At 47.6% G+C, this 25,246-nt stretch overlaps 1 non-coding gene across 1 annotated transcript; it reads right to left on the reverse strand.

The window, feature by feature from the left end:
- Positions 1-16,659: 16,659 nt before the first annotated feature.
- TRNAS-GGA (transfer RNA serine (anticodon GGA)) lies at positions 16,660-16,734 on the reverse strand. Its single transcript has one exon. It is a non-coding gene; the product is annotated as a tRNA-Ser (tRNA).
- Positions 16,735-25,246: the final 8,512 nt, after the last annotated feature.

Below are 25,246 nucleotides of genomic sequence, written 5' to 3' on the forward strand. Positions count from 1 at the left end.
TGCACACAGTTTTCTTTCTGTTACCGCGAAAGTTACGTTGTTAATATATTGATTTGGATGTTATGTGCACTAAGCTTTTCATGTACCACCAAGGCACGCTTTATCCCGCTTTGCATAAATACTCGTCATAAAATCAAGATCGTCTTATTTTCTTTGTTGAGCTTAAGGAGTTCCATTCATGCATCTACCAGTAGCAGTTCCCGTTGCAATCCGCCGCCATGTAGCAGAAGTCTCTAAAAGGATGGCTGAAAAACAGCCTGCCTGTGTTATTGTCTGGTGCAACATTTCCTACGGCGCACCGTGTATTTAATATATTTTAGGTGCAATATTATGAGGTAAGCATTTACTAAAACTTATTGTAGATCAAGAGCACGAGTTACCGCCCTTTGTCGCCTAAAAGTTTTACTACAAGGAGGGTGGTATACAAGGAGGGTGGTGTCGTATAGGGAATTAGCAACAGTAGTAGCGCAGTTTCTTGACAATGCACGTCTTTAAATGACAGCACCATTATCTTAATGGCATCCCATTACAAGCAACAACAAGAAAGGGCAGGCTTCTAAAATATGTCTACGTGCTTTTTAAGCAACTCGATTCAAGATATCAGTCATATTGGGCGCCATTAGTAAGGCGATTGTGCGTACTGTGTCCTTTGGAAACGTCATCCTTTGGACAAACAGCATGCTACGTGAGCTACAGGTTTAAAAAACCGCAGGAGTAAGTTTTAGAGGAGGAGAAATTTTTTGCACAATGCAATCATATTGCTACGCAATAGTATTTCGAATCACGAACAGGCGAGCAGTAAGAAGACGACGACGAGTGGAGGCTAGCGCGAACTCTTGCCTATTGGCCAAATGTGGCGTATTACGTTCTAAATATACTTGTATATAGCTTTTCATCTGCGTCTTCTTACGTAACACATCTGGTGGAGGTGGACGTTCCCTGTACCTCGACACGGAGCTTCGCAGTGGACGGTACGTCTAGCCTTCCTTCATGGCTCCCGGCGACGACAACTCGACTGGGCCGGCTCCGACACCTGCTGTCACTTCGACGACCTACATCTATCTCCCTGCTCCTCGTGATCCTGGCGTATTCTCGGGCAACGATGGGGAAGACGTCGAGGACTGGATCAGCCTGTACGAACACGTCAGCCGCAATAACCGGCGGGACCCTGCTATAATGCTCGCCAACGTAGTCTTTCACCTCGGTGGCACACCTCGAGTTTGATTTCGGACGCACGAAGATGAGCTCACCAGTTGCGATTCGCTCAAGCAAAAGCTCCGAGTCTTGTTCGGCAACTCTTACGGTCACCAACTTGCCGCGCAGAAGGCGCTTTCCGGCCGTGTGCAGACGTCAACAGAGCCCTATGTCACGTACATTCACGACGTCTTGGCTTTGAGCCGCAAAGTTGAGCACACATGACTGAGTAAGACAGGGTATCCCGCATCCTCAAAGGTATTGCCGATGACGCCTTCAACTTGCTCGTATTTAACAACGTCGCGACAGTGGATGCAGTTATAAAAGAGCGCCGCCGCCTAGAACTCGGTAAAAGCCGACGTATCGACCAGCAGTTTGCCCGTTTTCCCAACAATCCAGCGACATCTTCCTGTGCCGACGCTCCTTGTCCCAACAACACTGGCGATATTACCAGGATCGTCCGGCGTGATATTGAGGCCGCCTCTCCGGCTGCCTTCGACTACAGCCCCACCAGCGCACCTGCAGTCATAGTTTCCCTGATCCAGGCAGTTGGCTGCCAGGAGTTCGAAAACATGGGTCTTCACACCATCTGCTCGGCCCATCGCCCTGATACCCACCCGGCTTCGATTCCGCGCCGTCCTGCATCTTCTAGCCTACCACGTTTCCGCAACCTACCTGAATGGGGCACTGCTGACGACAAGCCCATTTGTTTTCACTGCCGTCGAATCGGGCAAATTTCTCGGCACTGTCGCAGTCGCTGGACTTCCCCGACCCGGTCTGCTTATGCTGCCTACTCTCGCCCCTCAGGTGGCCCTTCTCGTCCCTATGCCGCACGCTCCTATAATAGAGAGTTTTAGCAGTGCCGTATTACGCTACGGTAAGTGCGGTATACGGTACGGTATTACCGTTCCGTACTAATTTACCGCGATGACCGAAGACGTTTTAGCTGTGTGTCCCACTCGATGCGTACGGTGATGTGATAATGATGATAGCGGCTAGATTGTGGCTTTGCAGAATGCAATAACTATGCGCTGAGCGCGAAATATTCATTTTGACGAATACTTTAGAAAGCTTTAGCTTATCCATACGCGCATTATTTTTTACAGAAGGGCCCGGCTACGGCAAACTTAGACACCAGTCACAAGGCCGGTAGCGACATCTTGTGACACTTGTCCTGCAACACGTGAAACCTTTTGTTACATAGGTGTTCTTATCTAATCAATACATAAAAAGGGCATGTTTCTTGTAAATTGCACCGCTGCTGACACTTTACACGAGCAGATAAGTAGAATATAGTTAGTTACTGCAACAAAAACTCTGCGTCCCCTCTAAATAAACTCTGCATCACTAGATGGCGCCACCTACCTGGTTTTTTATGCCACTGTTTACTTCTTGTCACTTCGTCGCTCCGCAGAAGGTGATTTAAAGTAACCTCTTGCCTTGGTATTATCACGGTAAAAAAAAAAAGCACACGAGACGTGGACTCTGTGGCCGACATCAGCTTCTCACTGTTTTGGCTTGGTGCAGCCGGCCGGCGACACACGGTGCCAGCCGAGCCTTACCGACTCCTTACCGTCGAGTAAGCCGTACGGAAAGTCATTCCGTACGGTAAAGTTGGCGCATGCGTAGTCCTCGACCGGTACGGTTTTACGCACTTACCGCACCGTATACCGTACTTTCCGTAGCACCGCTAAATGTCCCTAATGCCGCCACTGATTCTCCTGCGCCGAACCGCCCCTATTCTCGTTCACCCTCGCCCCAACGACAACAATCTCGCTCTCCCCAGCCCCGTCGTTCCTTTTCGCCGGCTCCCTTCGGACGCCGCTCCCAGCCGGAAAACTAGACGATGCAGCGCCTCGAGGTGACGCTGCATTGCTCCCTACGCCGCCAAATCCTCTACTGACGTTGCCCACTCACCTGAACCTTCTTTACGTGCAAGTCAACGGGGTTTCTGTATCGGCTCTTATAGACAATGGGGCGCATTTGTCGGTAATGAGCGCTGACCTTCGTAAACACCTGAAGGAAATAATCACGCCCGCCACTACGCCTGTAGTCCGTATCGCCGATGGCGGTACAGCCTCCGTAATTGGTATGTCTGCCGCCCGTGTCTCCTTCGCCAATAGCTCCACAATCGTGCTATTCACAGTCATCGCCCACTGTCCCCACGACATCATCCTCGGCATAGACTTCCTCTCCGCAGACTCTGCTCTCATCGATTGTTCCGCCAGTACTCCCCGCCTTGACATGCCTGTTCTGGATCCCACTGAACTACACCCCAGTCGCCTCAGTTCCGTCGACTTCGTTCGCTTGCCACCTTCGGCACTGACTTATGTTGACTTAGTGTCATCCCCACCAGCGCCCGATGGTCACTTCATCGCGGCTCCTATGCTATACGTCCTACTTACACACGGAATCACAGTACCTCATACAGTTTTATCTATCACGGTGAATTGCGTCTGCCTGCCAGTGGTCAATTTTGGCTTGACGACACAAGTGCTGCCACGCGTGATGTCTCTGGCCCAGTTTTGCTCATTCGAGGATCACTCAATAGCATCTATTGCAGCAGACGACAATTCAGCCAATCCTCCTCTACCATCGCAGTCGGCTACTTGTACCATCGCCGACTTACAGAAAATGATTGCGCCCGACATGCCGTCCGAGCACGCTCGTGAGCTCTACCGCGTTGTGTTTTCCTACCACGATATTTTTGACTTTAACGATCACCCTTTGGTCCAAACTACAGCTGTTAAACATCGCATTAATACCGGCGATGCCCCTGCTATACATCGCCGCCCGCATCGAGTGTCACCAGCTGAGCGTCAAGTTATTCACGCAGAAGTTCGCAAAATGCTTGCCAATAACGTCATAGAACCGTCATGTAGTCCAAGGGCGTCACCTGTTGTACTGGTAAAAAAAGAAGGATGGCTCATGGCGTTTTTGCGTGGATTATCGGCACGTTAACTGGGTTACCAAAAAGGACGTGTATCCCCTACCTCGGATTGATGACGCCCTTGACTGCCTCCATGGTGCTCGCTGCTTCTCCTCTATCGACCTTCGCTCCGGCTACTGGCAGATTGCCGTGGACGATCTCGACCGCGAGAAGACTGCTTTTGCAACACCCGACGGTCTTTATCATTTGAAAGTGATGCCGTTCGATGTATTTAACGCCCCTGCCACTTTTGAACGCGTGATGGACTCCCTTCTTCACGGTTTCAAATGGTCCACGTGCTTGTGCTACTTGGAGGACGTTATAGTATTCTCCCCAACGTTCGCTACGCACCTCGAGCGCCTCTCGGCAGTCCTGGACGTTTTTCGTCGAGCCGGTCGACAACTGAACGCATCGAAGTGCCAATTCGGCCGTCGCCACATTACCGTCCTTTGACATCTCGTTGACGCGAACGGAGTGCAACAGGACCCAGGCAAAATCCATGCTGTTAAGCACTTCCCTCTTCCGAAGTGTGTCAAGAATGTGCGCAGCTTCATCGGCCTTTGTTCGTACTTCCGCCGTTTCGTGAAAAATTTCGCGGCCATAGCACGACCACTAACCTAGCTTTTGAGAAAAGACGTCCCTTTCCAATGGGGTGATAACGAGGCCTCTGGGTTCTCGCTTCTAATCGGCCTTCTCACAACGCCTCGCGTTCTGGCCCATTTCGATCCTGCTGCGCCTACCGAAGTCCGTACTGATGTCAGCAGTCACGGAATTGGCGCAGTGCTGGCACAACGCCTGTGCGGCCACGACAGTGTTATCGCTTACGCCAGCTGGCTCCTCTCGCCCGCGGAGCGCAATTATTCCATCACTAAACGTGAGTGTCTGGCCCTAGTCTGGGCGGTTGCGAAGTTCCGCCCATACTTATATGGCCGACCCTTTTCCGTTGTCGCAGACCATCACGCGCTTTGCTGGTTATGCTCACTGAAAGATCCTACAGGAAGACTTGGTCGCTGGGCCTTAGGCCTCCAAGATTATTCCTATACTGTCACCTACAAATCTGGCGGACTACTCAAGGACGTTGACTGCCTGTCTCGTTACCCGGTAGACGAGCCTGACGACTACGACAGTAGTACCGCCAACGGCATTTTCTCTCTGTCTACCTTCGCTAACATCGCCGATGAGCAGTACCGAGACCTATCGCTGCGAGCATTCATCGAGCGTCTGCGCTCTACACCTACCGATGCATCCGTTCGCTGATATGTCCTTTAGGGCGGCATTCTCTACCGAAGGAACTTCTTCTCTGACGGATCTGATCTTCTTGTTGTCGTACGAAAACATCTACGACAGACTGTCCTCTTTGGGATGCATGAGGCACCCACTGCAGGACATCTTGGGGTAACCCGCACGCACGACCGCGTCCGCCGCCGCTTCTATTGGCCTAGTCTCGCTCGCTCCGTCCGACGCTATGTTGCTGCCTGTGATACCTGCTAGCGTCGGAAAACACCTCAGGTGCTACCTGCCGGTCATGTCCAGCTGATCACCGTCCCTGTGGAACCGTTCTTTCGTGTTGGATTAGACCTCCTCGGTCCTTTTCCTACGTCATACACTGGGAACAAATGGGTAGCCGTCGCAACTGATTACGGCATCCGATACGCTATCACGCGGGCTCTCCCTGCCAGTTGCGCCACTGACGTCGCGGACTTTCTCTTGCGTGACATTATCTTACTTCATGGCGCCCCGTGACAGCTGCTTACTGACCGTGGTCGTAACTTCCTCTAAAAAGTTATCGCCGACATTGTGCGTTCCTGCTCCACTCAACGCAAGCTGACTACTTCATACCATCCTCAAACCAATGGCCTGACAGAGTGGTTAAACCGAACTCTTTCCCATATGCTGTCCAAGTACGTTTCCAAGGACCACCACGACTGGGACATTGCCCTTCCTTAGGTCACATTTACTTATAATTCTTCCCGGCACGAAATCGCCGGATTTTCTTCATTTTATCGACTCTACAGTCGTGAAGTGACCTTGCCCCTTGACACGGCACTTCCTCCTGCTTCGATCTCAACAAGCGAGTATGCGCGCGAGGCCATCGCCCTCGCCGTACATGCACGCCAGCTTTCCCGTGCTCGACTGACGGATTCGCAATCCACTCAGCAGCGTCAGGATAACGCCGGCCACTGTGACGTGCAGTTTTCGCCTGGTGCACTCGTGCTCCTGTGGTCGCCCTCTCGTCACGTGGGACTTTCAGAAACGCTCCTTTCGCGATACACAGGGCCCTACCGTGTGCTGCGTCAGATGACGCCTGTGACGTACGAAATTGCTCCTGTGAGCTCAACCTCGTCGTCTACTCTGGCATCTAGTGGTGTCCTGCACGTCAGTATGCTCAAGGCCTACTACACTGCTTCCGAGTCCGGCCTTTAGTCGATCCGGGCTGGCGCTTTTGCAGCCGGTGGTAGTGCTACGGAATAGCATTTCCAGTGACGAACAGGCGAGCAATAAGAAGACGACGACGACGATTGGAGGCTAGCGCGGGCTGTTGCCTCTTAGTCAAGTGCGGCGAATAACGTTGTAAATATACTTGTATATAGCTTTTCATCTGCGTCTTCTTACGTAAGAATATTGACATTTGTACAGGTAAGCCGTTGTACCCTAAATGACTGTTCTTGAAAGACATAAAGAGAAAAGAAAGAATGTACCTAAATAAGGCCATACTTTTGAGTGATCTATTTTCATAAGTTCATTTCCATTTTATATAGTGACACCCGGTTATTGATCTATATTGCATCATGGGCCTTTTGCACTGTTCATTGAGATATTTTAGCCATACATGTTGCGGAGAGTGCCTACAGTTATGCATTAGACAATTATTCTGCACTCACTAGGAGCCTAATGTGTCCATTCTTGTAGTATGGACACGGGAAGTTTAAATAATTTTTATGCATACCAAGCGATCATTTTATCTAAGGTAGACGTGAGAAAAAGAACAATTGCAGCTATTAAAAAGAAGAAAGCCGAATGATAAAATTATTTGCGTAGTGCGCAGTACGTCACACTGCCAAAAATTGTCTTAGACTTTGTCAGCTGCATTCCCTAGATGCGATAAAGTCTGTTTGCGTTTTCTGTGTTCATGGCTTACTCAGTAATGGAACCATGTTAAAGGTCTTTTTCGAACGAATATAAATTTTTCCGTTTTCCCACGTCATTCACATAAATACCAAGTCAACTAATTATATTATTATACTTACCGTTGTGTCCAGGTTACCGAGTCACCATTCTGAAATTAAATTCGTATTTCGGAGTCATGAAGATGAAGTGTTGATACATAAGATATTTATTCTTTTTCTCTACAATAAAATTATAATAGTTGAGGAGTACAGTAATGGTAAAATCGCGAAGAATTAGTTATAAATAGGTAAAATGAGTATTGTTTGAACAAGAGAATTTCCGAATCGAAAGAACTTTAGCTATTTCAGAAAACCGCCCGAAAAGTATGAATAGATTATCCAACATTTTTTTCCTGAGCACAAGGAAATGTAGAGGCTACATGATAGCCTGTTGGTCGAAAAAAGATCAACTGATTTATACGTTGCATGGCCTATGACAGTCACACCTAAATGCACGTAATGCCATTACGAAATGGATGTCAGGCCTTCCTCGAAACCTTTAAACAACTGACTTCGTGTGTTGGGTGTATAATAGCAAGGCCAATAAAACAAAACAGAGAACATACAAAGCAGCGGACGCGCGTAGAGTGTTCCGTTCATCAAGGCCGGAAGTTTGCTGCTACAACGCCACGTTGTTTTTAAAGATAAAAACGATGCAAATATCGACATAATAAAGTACTTTGCTTCAAGTGAGAGAACAAATTCAATTGCAGGCTGCCTAAAATTGATGCATTCAGAAAAATGTGCCCGAGAGTATTCATCAGAAGTGATCTGCCCCCATTCGTCCTAGTACAATAAGTTTCCCTTCGGTCAGGGAATGAAATCGCGGGTGTGGTGGTCGCACTTCAGTGACGGCGAAATGCGAAATTGCCCTTGTCCAGTGCAATAGAGGCACGTTAAGTGCCCCTGATCAGGACACATATTATTATTTAGTTATACGCTGGAAGTTGCTACGTGCCTCTTGGGAGCGTTATGCCGCAGCAATTTTTGAAATTGGTTCATTAATAGCCGAGGAAGGAATATTTCAGTGCCGAGAACCAGTGATTTAGGGAGGCGAGTGGAACTGCAAAAAGAAACACTCTAACCACATGCCCCGTCTAGTCTCCGCAAGCGAAATTCCTCCCCTGCGTTCGCTCATACCCGACCTTGAGGATCGCGTGACGCATACGTCACGGGCGCCGACTTCATTTTTTTCCCTCGCTTTTTGATTCGTGGCGCACTTCCGCTGACGATGTCGCGCGCGAACTGTTGCGTTTGTCTCGCTTCGCACAGCGCACAATTTTGCGCACTGTGCACGATTACACTTGACTATCAGTATAAGTCAGTGCTACACGAATAGTGAAGTCGACACAAGCGGATCACGGAGCTTGATCAGGCGCTCGAACACGGTAGAAAATGACATAGTATCGTTGTCTGCGCACGTGACTGTTTCGTGTTTCTATGATTTCTTGTTTGTCTAAACTTTAATTCGGCCATTGAAGCAACAGAGTACACACATAACAGATGTTGCCTTCAATGATTCTAGAAATCACGTGCCACTACGAGCGACGTCACAGCACTGCCAAGCACGTAGGCGCACTTGTGCGATATGCGTCGACTCTCCGGCTGGTAGTGCTGCGTCCGCAAGTAGAAGCACAAAGGTCTTTCGGTTTCAAATTTAAGCTCTTCCTGTGGGGCGTAGCGATGCAATACTTAGCAAACGCGATCGTTAGCGCACATTGCATGGTGGCGCTTGTCAGCTCAAAATGGCCAGACCTGACGAGTGGCCATTTAAAGATCCCCTGGTTGTCAAAATTTATCCGGGGTCCCTCACTACGGCGTGCCTCGTAATCAAATCGTGATTTTCACACGTACAATCGCATCATTCAATTCGATTTTATCTTCCTTGAGACTTCCATAAGTGTTTGTATCTCTTACACGTTAGTAAAAAAAAAAAATTGCGTTCAAGAATTTCACAAATTGAATTATCAAGTTCTATTGAAGATCATTCGCCATACCGTTCGTCTCAAAATTTCGAACATTAACTAATGTACAATCGAATGAATTAGACGCAACAAAACACAAGAAAAAGACTGAAACTGGTTGATGAATAAATGATTGTGAAAACATGATAATATGGGCGAATAGTGAAAGTTGAGTTACATAAATAGTTATAGTGCATTTCGTGCGCATTCGCCACTTATATCGAACACTTATATTTACAGAACATAATGTTTTCTGCTTGGGATTACCAATGCATGACACATCGCAAAAAAAAACAAACAACATTGATTTCTTTTTGCAAAAGAATGGGCCATAACACGAGGGCGAGATATCTATTCAAAGGAGCAGTAGCACCTTTAAAAAAATTATGGGGTTTCACGTGCCAAAACCACTTTCTGATTATGAGGCACGCCGTAGTGGAGGACTCCGGAATTTTAGACCACCTGGGGTTCTTTAATGTGCACCTAAATCTAAGTACACGGGTGTTTTCGCATTTCGCCCCCATCGAAATGCGGCCGTCGTGGCCGGGATTCAATCCCGCGACCTCGTGCTCAGCAGCCTAACACCATAGCCACTGATCAACCACAGCGGGTAGTAGCACCTTTGAATAATTAAACAAAGGAGCTTGGTGTCACATGAGAACATATTGCAAAAACCGTGTTCGCTAAGAGTAAAGTGGCGCCTTTTGACGAAGGCGCATTTTGACGAAAGGAGGTTGAGCACAGGGAAGCACAAGTACAAGGGAAGGCACATTCGACGCCCAGGCGCTAAACCTTGCGCTCAACCACCTTTATTTTATAATTAGAGGTCTTATAAGTTTCGCACTATTTAACAATTGGTATACTTCACCATTTTCCAATCTAAAGGGACTTTGTTGCACTTAAGCGACTTGTGAGTGAGCGAATGTTCGAGTGCCGACCTAAACTTATCGATTGATGTGCACAAAGTGACAGCTTTTGTTGACACTGGCGCAGACTTTTTGAATATCAGTGACCAGTTGGGACACCGGCTTAAGAAAACGAAAACGCAGTGGATGAGCCCTTATATTGAAAATGCTGTGAGCACCTATAGCCAACTGCAGGGTTCCAGATAGAAAATAGACATTTTGGCGTTAATTTTATAGTTTTTCAAGGGTGCTACACCCTCCGGACGTGACGGTGCAGTAAATGAGTGGGAGTGGGAGGGCAGAATGACCACATATAATGACATCACGAAAAATTATAGGTTAGAGAGGCGCATGTTCCCGCGACCTCACGCAAAATTGACAAAAAAGCAGTCTATTGCATGGCGGCAGTTACAAACTAGGACGTATCCGAATCCTGCGCTCTCGCACATCATATATCCGGATGTATATCCTACGGAAAAATGCAAAACATGTGAATCCAGAGCCACTCTGGAGCATATATTATGGGAATGCCGAGGGATACATAACAATAAAGAAAACGCGGCCTCTAGCAGCAGCCTTCGCACGCGCTGGGAAGCCGCGCTGCTCAGCCCGCCCTCGAAGATCAACTATGGGCCGTCCAGCGGGCCGAGGATGCCGCCAGGACCCAAGAACTCCTGGCCGTCACCTAGGCGGGGCCTTTGGCCCTCCCCACGAACTCGCAGGGCACACCATAAAGTTCTTTCCTCCTCCTCCTCCTCAAGGGTGCTGCAGATCACTCGTCCTTGGTATGGACTCCTTGCGGCAGTGAGGCGCCATGACTACCATACGGGATGGCGAGATAACTTTATAAACTAGTATGGAAACGAAATACGGTGATGAGCACGAATGTACATTGTTACGTATTGCAGATGAAGACGTCTGCATACCGCCACTATCATGCAGTCTTGTCTCCTCCAGTCGCATAGCACAGTGTAATGATGACAGATTAGCCGAACTGTGTTTCTGTCCAACAAGTTGTTGTCATCGCTCCGGATATCCTCAGCCTAATCGGTGGTCGTACAGAGGTACTGCTTACAAATTTTAATAAAGAATCACGGCGCGCAGTGAAAGTACCGCGGTGCCATACTTTGCGAAGTTGACGTTGTTCAACACTACTTTGCTCTAAAATAGAAAAAAATGATACGATGCCATGTGCACCCGTCGTCGACATTGAGCAATGTTTAGCACCGCAGCTGAAACAGATTCTCGGAGAACTGCTTCGACTTTTAGGGATGCTTCTCTACAACCTCTCGAGGGTGTCAAACGCCACTGACGAAACACGGCATCATTACAAAGGAAATAGCAATACGCATCCGACAGAACCCACACAGCGTGGCTCACAAAGGGCATGAAGCCATACAGCAGCAGGTCAAGAAAATTCTCGAAGACGATGTCATCCAGTCGTCAAAGAGCGCTTGGGCATCGCCCGTGGTTCTTGAAAAAGAAAGAAGGATCATAGCCTGCGGTTTTGTATCGATTATAGCAAGCTCAATCAGGTTGCGTATTCCCAACCGCGCATCGACAATTCCGTCGACAACCTGAGGCATGCTTGTTACTTCGAAACGATTGGCTTATAAAGTGGAGAGTGGCAATTAGAAGCCGATGAGCAGAGACTGCGAAAGGAATGCTTTTGTGACGCCTGATGGACTCTATGAATCTAAAGTTCTACTTGTTGGTCTTTGATCCGCCCCAACCATGCTCCAAATGTTGAAGGATACAGTTCTCTCAGACCTTAAGAGGAGGTTTGCTTAGAGTACCTAGGCAATCTAATTACTTATTTTGCCACATTCGATGTCCATCTCAGACGGCTAAGCTCAGTTCTTCAAGCCATACAGTCTGTCGGGCTCACTTTTAAACCCGAGAAGTGACACTTTGGCTATAAAGAACTTTGGTCAAGGTTATAAGTCACAAAGGTCTCAAACCTGATGCCAACAAAATAAAAGCTGTGGCAATGCTTTTAAGGCCCATGGACAAGAAAGCAGTCAGACGCTTCCTGGGCCTTTGCGCATTTTACCGTCGATTAATTGCGGCTTTTGCACGAATCGCCTCACAGCTCATTTGCCTAACAAGAGAAGACGTCACCTTTGTGTAGAGATAGAAGCAGGAAGCAATATTTTACGAGTTCCAGGATCATCTACAATCTCCGCCTGTTCTTGCCCACTTTGATGCTGATGCAGCGACGATAATCCACACCGATGCCAGAAACGTGGGTCTAGGCGCCGTCCTTGTTCAGAGGCAAGACGCCACTTAGGGAGCTATTGCTTATGCGAGTAGAGAGAGCACTATCATGTGTCGGCTCGCACTACTCTTCCAGAGAGAAGGAATGTTTGGCTCTCGTAAGAGAAGTTACCATGTCCCGCCCGTACCAATATGACCGCCCTTCTCAAGTCACAAGCGATCACCATTATCTCTGTTGGTTGATGAAGATGAAAGATCCATCTGTAGGTTTTGAACGCCGGAGCCTGCGGCTTCAAGAGTACATGACAGTGGTCTACGATGCGGGAAGGTAGCACTTAGATGCTGACTGCCTTTCCAGATCGCCGTTCGAGTCAATAGGTGTAGATGATGACAAATCCGCAGGTTCTTCTTTGGAGTTGTTAATGCGGCACTATCTCTCAACAGTAAGCGGACTAGGAGCTCACTCCGGTAATTTATTTCACAGAAGGTGGCACCACGAACATGCCTGCAGTGTTCTCAAGGAGCCTGTCAACCTTCTGCACACGCAAGTGTTCTTTTTAGGTAGAACATATCTATAATAAGGAAGCAATATATACTACTCGTCCCTAGAACTCTCCGCGACGAGATATTCCAAGCCTTTCACGTTGAAACCACCTCAGGCAACCTAGGCTGCACGAGAACATCAGCGCGAATCAAGACGTATTACTGGCCACAGCTCGTGCCTCAGGTGAAGCTGTACGTTTGAACGTAACTGGACTGTCAGCAATTAGAAGTGCCACCTCCAAGACCTGCCGGATAATTGTATGTCATTCTAGCGCTGCAAATGCTGTTTGGACAAATTGAGATGGATGTTTTGGGTCTATTCCCTGTATATACTATTGGAAATAAGTGTATTCTAGCTATGAGAGATTACCTCACGCGATATGCGGAACCAAGGCACTCCCGAGCAGCACAGCAGCTGAGGGCACACAATTCATTGAAAACGTCGTCCTGAGGCACGGTGCTCCAGCGGTCATCGTAACCGACGGGGGAACCGCGTTCATGGCTCGGCTTCTGCGAAGTGTACTCACGCTCTGTGGCACGGCGCGAGCAGAGGCTTACGGAACGCCTGAACAAGACTCTCACAGACATGCTGTGTGTGTATGTATGTATGTATGTATGTATGTATGTATGTATGTATGTATGTATGTATGTATGTATGTATGTATGTATGTATGTATGTATGTATGTATGTATGTATGTATGTATGTATGTATGTATGTATGTATGTATGTATGTATGTATGTATGTCGACAAGAACTGGGAAAATATATTGCCCATGTAGGGGTGGCTTATAATACGGCTTGGAAAGAGACGAAGCGAATGAGTTCATTCAGTCTCCTCCATGATAGAGAAATGATCGGAATGCTGGATGTTATGCTGCCTCATGATTCCAGCGATTCCGAGACTGAAGCCGTAGATTTTTACCGTGCTCGCCGAGAAGCAAGACAGTTTGCATTACTAAAGTCTTGATGAGGGCTAGTTGGTTCATATTTAGAAGTGAGGTTGAACAGCGCGAAAGAACAGCCACACCGGGAAACAAATACCCCAGACAATCGCTGTCCGTGCTTGTCTTTGGTATTTGTCTAAAACGCTTGTCTGTGGTATTTGTTTCCTCGTGCTGTTGTTTTATTCGCCCTGTTCAAGCTCAATTCAAAGCAAGACAGCTCGCGCGTCTTTTAATCACGGTCCAGGAAGACCGTAATCCTTACCTTACAATCAACATCATCGATGCGCCGTCTACCAGCCCAGCAAAGGAGTTCGGGTTTGGACTCCGCTACACCATTGTGGCCTCTCGGAGCAACTTCTACGCCCAAAATTTGGACAACTAGGTTCAACGAAGCCCTAGCGACGCCAACTACGAAGTCGTCCCTCAAAGCCGAGCTTGCTCCAGGCGCCGCAGGACCTGCCTGAGGCTGTGCACGTAGTGCCCGTAAAACACTATTTTTCTGAATGACACCGATACTTTCTTGTTCGGTAGACACCGGGTGCTACCCGAAGAGTGTCGGTACGATGCTGTTTCTAGAGGAGCGGGGGGAGGAATGCCGCCTACCTATCTATGCCTATACATTGCAGATGAAGGCGACGACTGCGAGAGTGCGAGCGAGGTTTTAGAGAAGAACCATGAACTGAGCCGTTGTTGCAATAGTCTCCATTAAATATGCCTCTCCGCTCTTGTTTATGGCGAGCCCCGACAATATTTTCAGATGTCTACGAGCTCAATCAATATTGCGGAAGTACGGGTAAAGCTCAATAAAAAACATGTTTTTGTGCTTTCTTAAGGACAATTGTGCTTTTGTGACACCTACAAAATCCGCGAATACTACGTCCTTGTCTAGTTTTAATTTTGTTATTTGTGTGACCACGGATTCAAATACACAGGCTTCTAGAGTAAGCATACTTGTATGAGAGTTCGCTACGTCCGATTCGGAAAAAATAAAGTATCGACATCCACGTAAGATACGCCAGCATGCGACTTTCATGCACCGGTGTAGAATTCAGGGCAAGAACACTTCGATTGGAGTTCATTAAAATGCATTCGCATGTCGAGCTCTGGTGCGTACTTTGTAACTTACAAAACTATATCACATTCTATCAGCTGCCACTCTTAAGGTGTTAGCACCTTAGCTAGAGGCATTACGGGCTGTTCAAATTGTGGCGCACACATTTGAATGCTAAGCTCCCCCACGCTGTGAGAAAGGCTGTCTTAGTGAGGGTATTATGGAAAAGCTTTACACATGTCAAATCGTTAGCAGTTTTAGTACATGGATGTTTATGATTAGAGTGCACTAGAAGTAAATATGGGAAGCTGATGTTTCATACCAACAGATGGAGCGACCACTGATTCGATTTTACGTATAAGCTTTCAATGGGGTTTGTTCTGAAAGTGTCTGTGGCCAGTTGGATACCTAGGTGGTGAACGGAATCTAGCATCTTTAGCGCATTCGGGGCAGCAGAGTGATATACTACAGCACCATAATCCAGTAGCCTTGAAATGACGCTCTTGTGAAGGTTCATTAAACGCTTCCTGTTCCAGCACCATGTTGTGTGAGGTATAATTTTTGTTAAGGTATTTGTTTTTAGGCATTTGGCTTTGATATATTTATGTGTGGATTGAAAGTAAGCTTAGAGTCAAATATAATGCCCTAAAAACTTGTGTTCTTTGTTCACAGATACTTGTTGCCCACACAGTTCTGCCCTATATCATTGGGAACTGGGCGCCTCTTTCTTGTAAAAAGAACATAAGATATTTTGGGGGGGTAAACTTTAAACCCACTTTCGTTTGCCCACTTAGAACCATTTTAAAGCCCCGCCGCACTCATTTCTCCCACACCGCACTGCTACAGGAAGTAAAGCTCCCAGCGTGTCCATGTTAGCGATCAAGAATGTGTAGCTGAGCACGCCTCCCTGCGGTACTCCAGTTCCTTGTACAACTGTGCCTGACAATAAATTGCCGTTGTTGACGTGGAAGTTAAGATTAGACAAATAGTTGTCTATTAAATTGAGCGCATTGCAACGGATGTCCATTCTTCAAGAGCCTCAAGTGCCTCAAGATTCCGTAAACTCAGGTTGTGTCGCACGCCTTCACAATATCGAGCAATATCGATAAGGAAAACTATTTGCGTAGAAATGTGTCATGGATATTTCCTTGAATGTGCACCGGATGATCAGCTGTGCATTACCCTTTTCTGAAGACACATTGATAGGTGTCAAGGATTTTGTTCAGTTCAAGGAAATCTATGAGCCGCCAAATAATCATTCTTTCAAATTTGTTTGAAAGGCAACTTGTGAGAGCTATGGGGCGGGAAGTCGCTGCCGAGGATGGATCTTTACCCTGCTTCCAAATAGGGACCATAGTCTGTTCTTTCCATACGGATAGAAGGTATCCCGCAGACCCAATATTGTTGAAAAGTGAGAGTAGTACAACTTGTGTGTTAGTGTTTACATTTTGGGTCGTGTCATACATGACGCTGTCTGGTCCCTGTGCAGAGCTGTTGCATGCAAGCAAGCAGCCCTCAACTCGGTAACATTGAAAGTAAACTTATATGGCTCCTTTTGTTGGAATATGTTGACAAATTTCTTGCATTATTCTATTTGTGTGACGTAGAAGTTCTGCGGAAACCCGCAAGGTGGAGAGAAGTAATGAATAAAGGGAAATGAAACATCCACCCGTTCGTAGCATTGCTACAAAGGAAACCCATACGGGTTCATCGAAAGAAAAGCCTCATAGTTGAAGAAAAATTCGTCCTGGTCCGGGACTCGAACCCGGGACCACCGCCTTTCCAGGGCAGCCGCTCTACCATCTGAGCTAACCAGGCGGCTAGCAGATGGCAGAGCGAAGTCGAATTTGTCTACAACACGAAGCAAAGGCAAGAGTTTGACGTAGAGGTTCTGCGGAAACCCGCAAGGTTTTTTTTTCTTCAACTATGAGGCTTTTCTTTCGAGGAACCCGTATGGGTTTCCTTTGTAGCAATTGCTACGAACGGGTGGATGTTTCATTTCCCTTTATTCATTCTATTTGTGTGTGTTTCAGTAAACATGATGAGTAGTGGATTGAGCTTGAGAAACGTTCAAAGTGCTCACCAAGAGAGTGCGTCAGCTCTTGTAAGGTATTCCCTTGGTCGTTCACCAAAGGCAACGGATGTATTTCTTGTCCTTTAGTTTCTTAAGGCATTTCACCCTTTAGGCTCCTTTTTCTATGAATTTATGCCCGATAAACATCCATCCCAAGTTTGTCTCTTTGCATGACAACGTTCCTGCCTTCCCTGCGATTTATAGTGTTAACTGCTATAGTAATTTCCCATTCAGTCATATACGTAGTGCGCCTTATGCTTTATTCTGCCTCTATCGCACTTCTCTGCAGTCTTTGTTCCACCTGGGAACACGCCTTTTGTGTGAAACACCATTCGTTTGTGTGACAAATTTTTTGGCTGCATCAATAATAAAAGTGGTCAAATATGCGACGGCATCGTCTATACTGAAATTGTTTATAAAATTTTGTGGTAAATAAGTTTGTACTTAAATGCTTCCACTCAGCCCATGGTAATTTTCATCGACGAATATGGGGAAGGTTGTCATGCTGCTTTATTAAGTGTTAAGGTATAGGAAAGTAGTCACGAAAGTATTGTTGATGACATTACATTCCTGGTTGGGCAGAAGAGAGGGAGAGGCAATTCTTAGACCAATCGATAAATGAGTTGTGTTGGAAGTTGTAATAGATGCACTCCTTGTTCTTAAACAGGCACGCACCAAAAGTCACAAGAAAAATTTCAATGAAGGGAACTCTCGTACCACAACGCGGGTCTCCGCCCTAAGTGTTGTCAGGTTAAAATGACCCACGAGTACGCACATAGGGTACCAGCAGTTGACCTATGAGACTATAGAAATATGTTTTTTTAGTTGATAGTTGCGTGGTACATACACAGACCGGAAAGAACAGCCCGCACTGACACTCCTTCAAGCGGTGTTTGAAGGGTCAAGTGCTAGCTAGCAAAACTCTTGTCGACGACTGTGACTACACCACAGGATGAGATGTTAGCCTCATCGCGGTTTTTCAAAAAATACGTACGAAATTAGTACGAAAGTTTCTTTGTGCAGATCTTAAGTGTGTTCGCTCGACACACAGCACATCTGGAATTAGTTTATGATGAAGTTCTTTAAAATCATCTGCATTGCGTAGAAGACACCTGATATCCCACTGTAATAACTGTGTGTACTTTTTTTCAGAAAAGGGTCATCTTGTGTGTCTAATGGATGAAATCTCACTTAACCTATCAGCCCTTTCCGGCCCTGTGATGCGACATTCCTTTATTATTACTTTTTTGGACCGGTCGCAGGACTCTCGCAGCTGCAGAGGCACTTGCTGCGCCGTCTGCCTCGAAGAGTTGTCCATCGCCTCATCAAGGCAGCCGGACACCCGCTATTTCGAGCGGTTTGTCCGTCCTGGAGCATTCGCCTCGGTAGACGAAGCCCTTTCAGCTACCAACCCAGAAGTCGATGGCTTCGTGTTCTGGAAGGGCTGAGAAGCGCTGGCTGCAGCCGACTAGAGGGCGAATGACATCACCGCCGCTTCACTGAGTGTAGACCGGAAAGCCGACGGGGTCCGTTGCGGCACTGCTTCCTGACGTGCCACATCGGCAAAGCTATTCTTCGGCACGTATGTCACCCGCCTTCAAGCCCCTTTACATGAAATATTGATACAAGGCAGAAACCATCTTTAAACAACGTGCTCAGTTTTGTGCGCCTTCCAAGAGGACAACGGCATATTGGTGATAAAGACGAAGACATAATGGCACGTGCATTCACCGCACGCACTCGCATCGTAGGCGACTGTTGTCGCGGGATACAAGCAGAAAAAGAGGTAAAGCGATGCTCGAGAGGTAAAGAGAAGAGGGCATTCCTATCTCCTGTTCGGAACGCGGCAGTCATCTTTTTATTTACTGCTTGGGCAAAAGCTTGCCCACAATAAATAGCCGTGTCTGAACTCCTTCAACTCTTCGTTACAATACTGCTTGAGGTGCTGGGTGATGATTTCCAGCCTCATTAGAGTATAAGAAAGCAGCACGGAGCCACGCCATTTCAGACCCAACGAGCTCACGCCTGTCCACCAGCGCACGAGCCGTCGCCTACGTAGTGAGTCGCCTGACTTTCCTCTTTCGCCGGAGCCAACTAGAGTAGCAGCAGTAGACAACAACGAAAAAACATCCCAGACCGCTTCAAACCGCATCGTCGTTGATCAGCCTCGGATGCCCAAGCCTCTCCGCAGCGGCACTTTCGAAGACGCCGAGGAATGGTTAGAAAGCTTTGAGCGCGTCGCGGACTACAATGGATGGGACGAAAACCGAAAGCCCCGCAACGTCTACTTCGCGTTGCAAGACTGTGCACGAACGTGGTTTGAAAACCATGAAGGTGCCCTCCGGTCGTGGGGTAACTTCCTATGGGAGCTGTTGGCCACGTATCCGAATGCAGACCGCACGGAAGGAGCTGAAGCCGCTTTGCAAGCAAGAAGCCAACGAAACAACGAAAGCGTGGCAATATATCTCAAAGATACGTCCCGCTTATTCCGCCGCGCTTATTCGAGCATAAGCGAGGGCAAGAAGCTTCGGCATCTGATGAACGGTGTGAAGGAGGAGCTTTTTGCTGGTTTAGTTCTGAACCCTGCACGCACCGTTGCCGAATTCCGCTCCAAGTTGACAACTAGGGAAAGGATACTTCAACAGTGAGTGAGCCTCTACAACCGCGATATGAACGTCGCATCTGTGGACGTAGTGTCGGCAATGTTTGGGAACAGCGTCGAGGTGTTACGAGAACTCGTAAGATCTGGGTTTCGAGAAGAGGTTCCGAGGCAACAGCCGAGCAATGGCCTTACAGTGGTCTCTTCATTAGCAGAAGTGGTTGGCGAAGAAGTGAGACAAGCAGTCGGTGAACAGCATCCGCAAGCACAGCCACACGCATCGTCACTGGTACGGCGGACGGTATCGTACGCCGTGGTACTCCCCAGAGGATCCCCAGGACGTACTTTCGTCACGTCAACTACCCATATATCCGAACCTCTGTTCTTGCCGCCTCCACCTGAGTCGAGATTCCGGAAGGTTGATATATGGCGCACTACTGATAGACTCCCACTGTGCTACCACTGCGGCGAAGCTCGTCATCTCTACAGAATGTACGAATACCACAGAGCGGGGCTTCTGGGTTTTTCTGTAAGCGCTCCTTGGCCAAGGAACGGTGAACGCCCTTTTGTAATCCGGGAGTACTTGTCAATGCGCCAAAGCCCGAAGACTTCACAGCAACACCAACCTCGGTCAACAGTGCCGCTGACATATCTATCACTGAGCCCGCGTCCATCCTGAAGCTCCCCAAGGCGACGCTCCCAAAGCCCACGTCGGGAGAACTAATACCGGTGACCTGTGGAGGTAAGGCCGCTGTCGACGCAAGAGCAGAGCCTCCAGAACGGATTCTGAAATATAACAACGGACATGGGAGCAGTTGCGGAAAGAATGACGTTGCTTCCGATTTATGTGTGTTTATAGATGGCTGTGGCATTACCACTTTAGTAGACACAGGCGCAGCCAATTCCGTTATGAGTAAAGTACTTGCCAGAAGAGTGAAGAAAGTGTTGACGCCTTGGAGACGTCCGCAAATTCGAACCTGCGGAGGTCACCTTATTTACCCTGTGGGCAGTAGCACTTCTAGAACCGGAATATGCGGCTCTACATACGTAGCTAGTTTCATTGTACTGTCAGAATGCTCAAGAGATTTCATTATTGGAAGAAACTCTTTGCAAGCGAACGTGGCGGTAATCAAAATGCAGGGATCTTGCGTGTCGTTCTCAACGAAGCACGCCATCGCGATCTTCGAGTGTAAAGAACAATTTGATGCGCTTCGGATTATAGACGACGACTTCACGATACCCCCAAGATCCAGCATAGGTGTAGCCGTAAGCAGCACCGTATTCAGCGGCTATGCAGAAATAGCAGACAGTAACACTGGGCACTTACTCGAAAAAAGGAATCTGTATGGCAAGGGGTCTTGTTCGGCTGCGTGACGGGTATTCGAATGTCTTTGTGACTAATTTTGGGAATCAAGTCCAGCATGTTGCGAAGGAAAACATCATTTCCCGCCTTAACGATTACGTAGAGATTCCGGATTTGAGCACTTCCGATGCTGCAGCACTCAATTCTGACAACGTAGAATTGCATCCATGGCATCCATCGACACCGAAGCAGCGCTATTGCCGAACCAGAAGCAGCAAATAGAGAACCTTACACGAGAATCCACCTCGTGTCTTTCAAGGATATCAAAAGTCCAGAGAACATCCATCGCCAAGCACCATATCATTGTCGACGAAGCTGCGAGGCCTATTTTCCAGCATTCCTACCGAGTGTCACCGAAGGAGAGTGCGATCATCAGCAAACAAGTCGAAGAAATTCTTGGAGACCCTAATTAAACGATCGGCCATCCCGGGGGCTTCACCTGTGGTGCTGGTGAAGAAAAACGATCATAACTTGCGCTTCTGCATTGATCATAGAAAGCTGAACATCATCACAAAGCGGGATGTTTATCAACTTTCGAGTATCGATAACACCCTTGATAGACTACGGGATGCGGAATTCTTTCCCTCTCTCGACCTCATAATCGGATACTGGCAAATAGAAGTGGACGAAAGAGATCGTGAGAAGGCACCATTCGTCACACCAGACGGGCTATACAAATTCAACGTACTTCCGTTCGGCATCTGTTCCGCACCAGCCACCTTTCATTCGATGATGCACACTGTGCTCTCCGGGTCAAAGTGGCAGTCCTGTCGTGTTTATTTTGGTGATTTCATGATTTGTGTTTCTACCACCTTTGATCAGCATGTGGAACGACTGCGGACTGTGCTCAAAGCTGTTAGTTCAGCAGGGCTGACCATGAAGCCACAAAAATGCCACTTCGGCTTCCGTGGGCTCCTTTTCTACGGCCATGTGATTAGTTTTGAAGGCATCCGTCCTGAACCTGTAAAGACCGCAGCAGTAGAATAGTTTCCCAGACCAAGCGTTAAAAAGCCTGCTAGGCGCTTCTTGGGATTTTGTGCCTATCACAGACGTTTCGTCAAAAACGCTTCCACGATTGCCGAGCCGTTAACGCGACTGCCTAAAGATGTACCTTTCATCTGGCTAAGTGAACAGGAAGATGCATTCCATGAGCTACGACGGCGACTTAAAAATCACCCGGTTCTTGCGCACTTTGATGACGAACTGGAAAAAGACATCCACACAGACGCCAGCAACTTAGGACTTGGTGCCGTCCTCGTTCAATGGCAAAACGGACAGGAAAGAGTGATTGTATACGCTCGCTGCAGTCTTTCTGACGCTGAAACTAACTCTTCAGCAACGGAAAAAGAATGGCTCGCAGTAATATGGGCCACTGGAAAATTGCGACCATACTTATACGGTAGACCGTTCCGAGCAATCAGCGACCATTACTCATTGTGCTTGCTTGCAAACCTGAAGGATCCTTCTGGGCGACTTGCTAGATGGAGTCTGAGGCTGTAGGAATACGACATAATGGTCATGCACAAGTCTGGTCGCAAGCACAGTGACTCTGATTGCTTAACATGTACACTGGTCTAACCCGCTCCTGTGGAAGGTGGACACGACTTTCCGTTTCTTGGAGCAGTGACCACATCTGAGATGGCCAAACACCAACAGTCTGACGCCGAGTTGCTCCTACTTATCGGGCACCTGGAGAAACACCCCGTCCATGTTGCGTGAGCTTGAACTGCTTTCAGCCGGGGATTGTCATCGTATGTGATGAGAAATGTCGTCTTGTAGAAAAGAAATTTTCAGCGCAGCACAGAGGAATTTGTATTCGTCGTTCCTTCAGCCTTGAGATTCGAAATCTTCGAAGCCTGTCACGGTGACCCATCGGCAGGATACCTCAGAGTGAAGTAGAAGGTTAACCTGAATTGATGCCAAGTGCTATTAGCCACAGCTATTGAGTTCCCCATAATGTAAGAACATTTCATAATTGCCAAAGACTCAAAACGCCTCCATTAAAACCCGCAGGCCTCCTTCAGCCAATACAACCCCAAGAAGCCCCATTCGAACAAGTAGGAATGGACTTGCTCGGGCCATTTTCGACATCGTCATCAGGGAAAGAATGAAGTGTAGTAGCGACAGATTACATAACCCGATATTCCGAGACATCTTTAATCAGTGCAATGGCCATTGATGTGGCTCAATTCTTTGGCACCCACGTAGTACTACGACACCATGCCCCTGCAATTGTTATCACGCACAGAGCAACTGCGTTCACAGCTGATTTTACGCAATCCATTATGAAACTAACTCATACCAGCCATAGCAAAACAACTGCCTATCACCCTCAAACAAATGGGCTAAGCGAGGCATTCAACAGAACGCTGACAAATATGTTGTCAATTTACTTAAACTTAAAGCAACCTACGCGGAACAAAATACTACCCTCTGCACCACACGCTTACAATACCGCATTGCAAGAGATCACTCACGTAACGCCATTCAAGCTTGTTTTTGTCCGAACAGTTACCACACCCTTGGATGCAATGCTGCCTGTCAGCGACAGCGCAGAACAGAACCCTGACATCAGCGACTTTACACATATGGTCGAAGAAGTACGTCAGCTGGCGCGACATCACATTCAGTAAAGGCAGCGCATCGACGTGGACCGATACAACTTGCGGCCAAGTAGAGTATCCACCAGATGACAGATTATGTGTGTGGACTCCCGTGCGGCCGCGTGTCCTGTCCGAAAAGCTTTTGCTCTTACCGAGTACTTCGCCGCAGGAGACCCTTAAACTACGAAGTAACACCTGAAGGACAAGTGAGTTCATCACGATACCGATGTCGCACATAAACTGTGCATGTAGTCACAATGAAGCCATATTATGACAGGCAGTGAATGTTCTACGAAGCACATCTATTCTGTACCATATACTACTTTAGTATGGACAACAGCTTGTCAATAAGTTCATCGCTTTACTCCTCGGCTTCATGCGTTCTTGGAGGGCGGATAAGGATACAAGGCAGAAACTGTCTTTAAAGAACGCGCCCAGGTTCATGCGCCCTCCAAGAGGACAATGGCGTATTGCTGAAAAAGATGAAGACCTAATGGCACGTGCACTCGCCACACGCACTCGCATTGTAGGTGACTGTTGTCGGGGAGTACAAGGAGAAGCAGAGGCGAAGCGGCGCTCTAGAGAGTAAGAGATGAGGGCATTCCTATCTCCTGTCATCTTTTTATTTACTCCCCGGGCACACGTTAGCTCAAAATAAACAGTTGTGTCTGAACTGCTTGAACTGTTGGTTACAATACTCTCTTTCAATTTCATGTTTACAATTTGTTTTTCTTTTTTCCACGATGTGTAGGACCACGAGTATACGGCATTCTCCCCATAATAATTCACACAGCGCAGATAGTTCTCAGTTTTCAGAGGGGTGTTCGTGAGCACTGCATTTCGCACCAATTTGGTGGCCTAGCTCGCAGTTCTGTGATCAATGGCCGAATATCTGGCAGTTAAAACATCGCAAATTGTTTGACCCGGAGCTTCACACACCCGGCCTGGATTGCGTCGGGCAACATACTTGAGCGGAATGTGACAATAAGATGCTTTGTCTGTATTTTTTCCCGTCTCGTTTAATCGTATTTCGTTTTCTATGATGACATTTTGCTCCTTCCAGTCTTTGAAAAGTTCGCCCTCAGTCGACTCCATCAGATCGTCATCGGACATGACACCGCAAATAGTGCTTAAAATTCGGTGTGGGGTCGCGGCAACTGGAATATTCCGAAAAGAGACATGGTTCTGCACCTTTTCATACTGTCTTTGCCCTGCAGTACCAAGAGAAGTTAGCCACTAGCTAGTGTGGTAGCTTTGCAACCTGGGCATATATAATCAATTAGACATTCCGCAGCAACGAAAGATACGATGAATCTCACTGACTTTTCTGGTTTTTGGGAGTGTAGTACTTGATACCTGGGAAAGTTTTCTCGATGATGGAGTCTGGGAAAAGAACTATTAATAAAGAATCTTCAGTTTTAAACTGCAAGGCTTGCCACCCACCACAGAGCCCAGCAAGGGGACGCCGCAGAAAGTGTCGCACAGGTCCTGCAAGCGCCAGCTGTACGTCATTTCTGTAACGAAAGATGGTATATCCAAGGTTCGGCTACCCGCACAAGGTTAACCCTCGCTGCTCGGAAAATCTCAGTAAACGGAAGTGGCTAGAAGACAGAATAGATTGGAAGTGAGGGAGAAAGGCGAAGACAGGAGGACAGCAACTGTTCACTGCCCATTTGCTCCACATGTGTCAC

Source organism: Dermacentor variabilis, chromosome 8 (genome assembly GCF_050947875.1).
Source record: "Dermacentor variabilis isolate Ectoservices chromosome 8, ASM5094787v1, whole genome shotgun sequence".
NCBI classification, from domain to species: Eukaryota; Metazoa; Arthropoda; class Arachnida; order Ixodida; family Ixodidae; genus Dermacentor; species Dermacentor variabilis.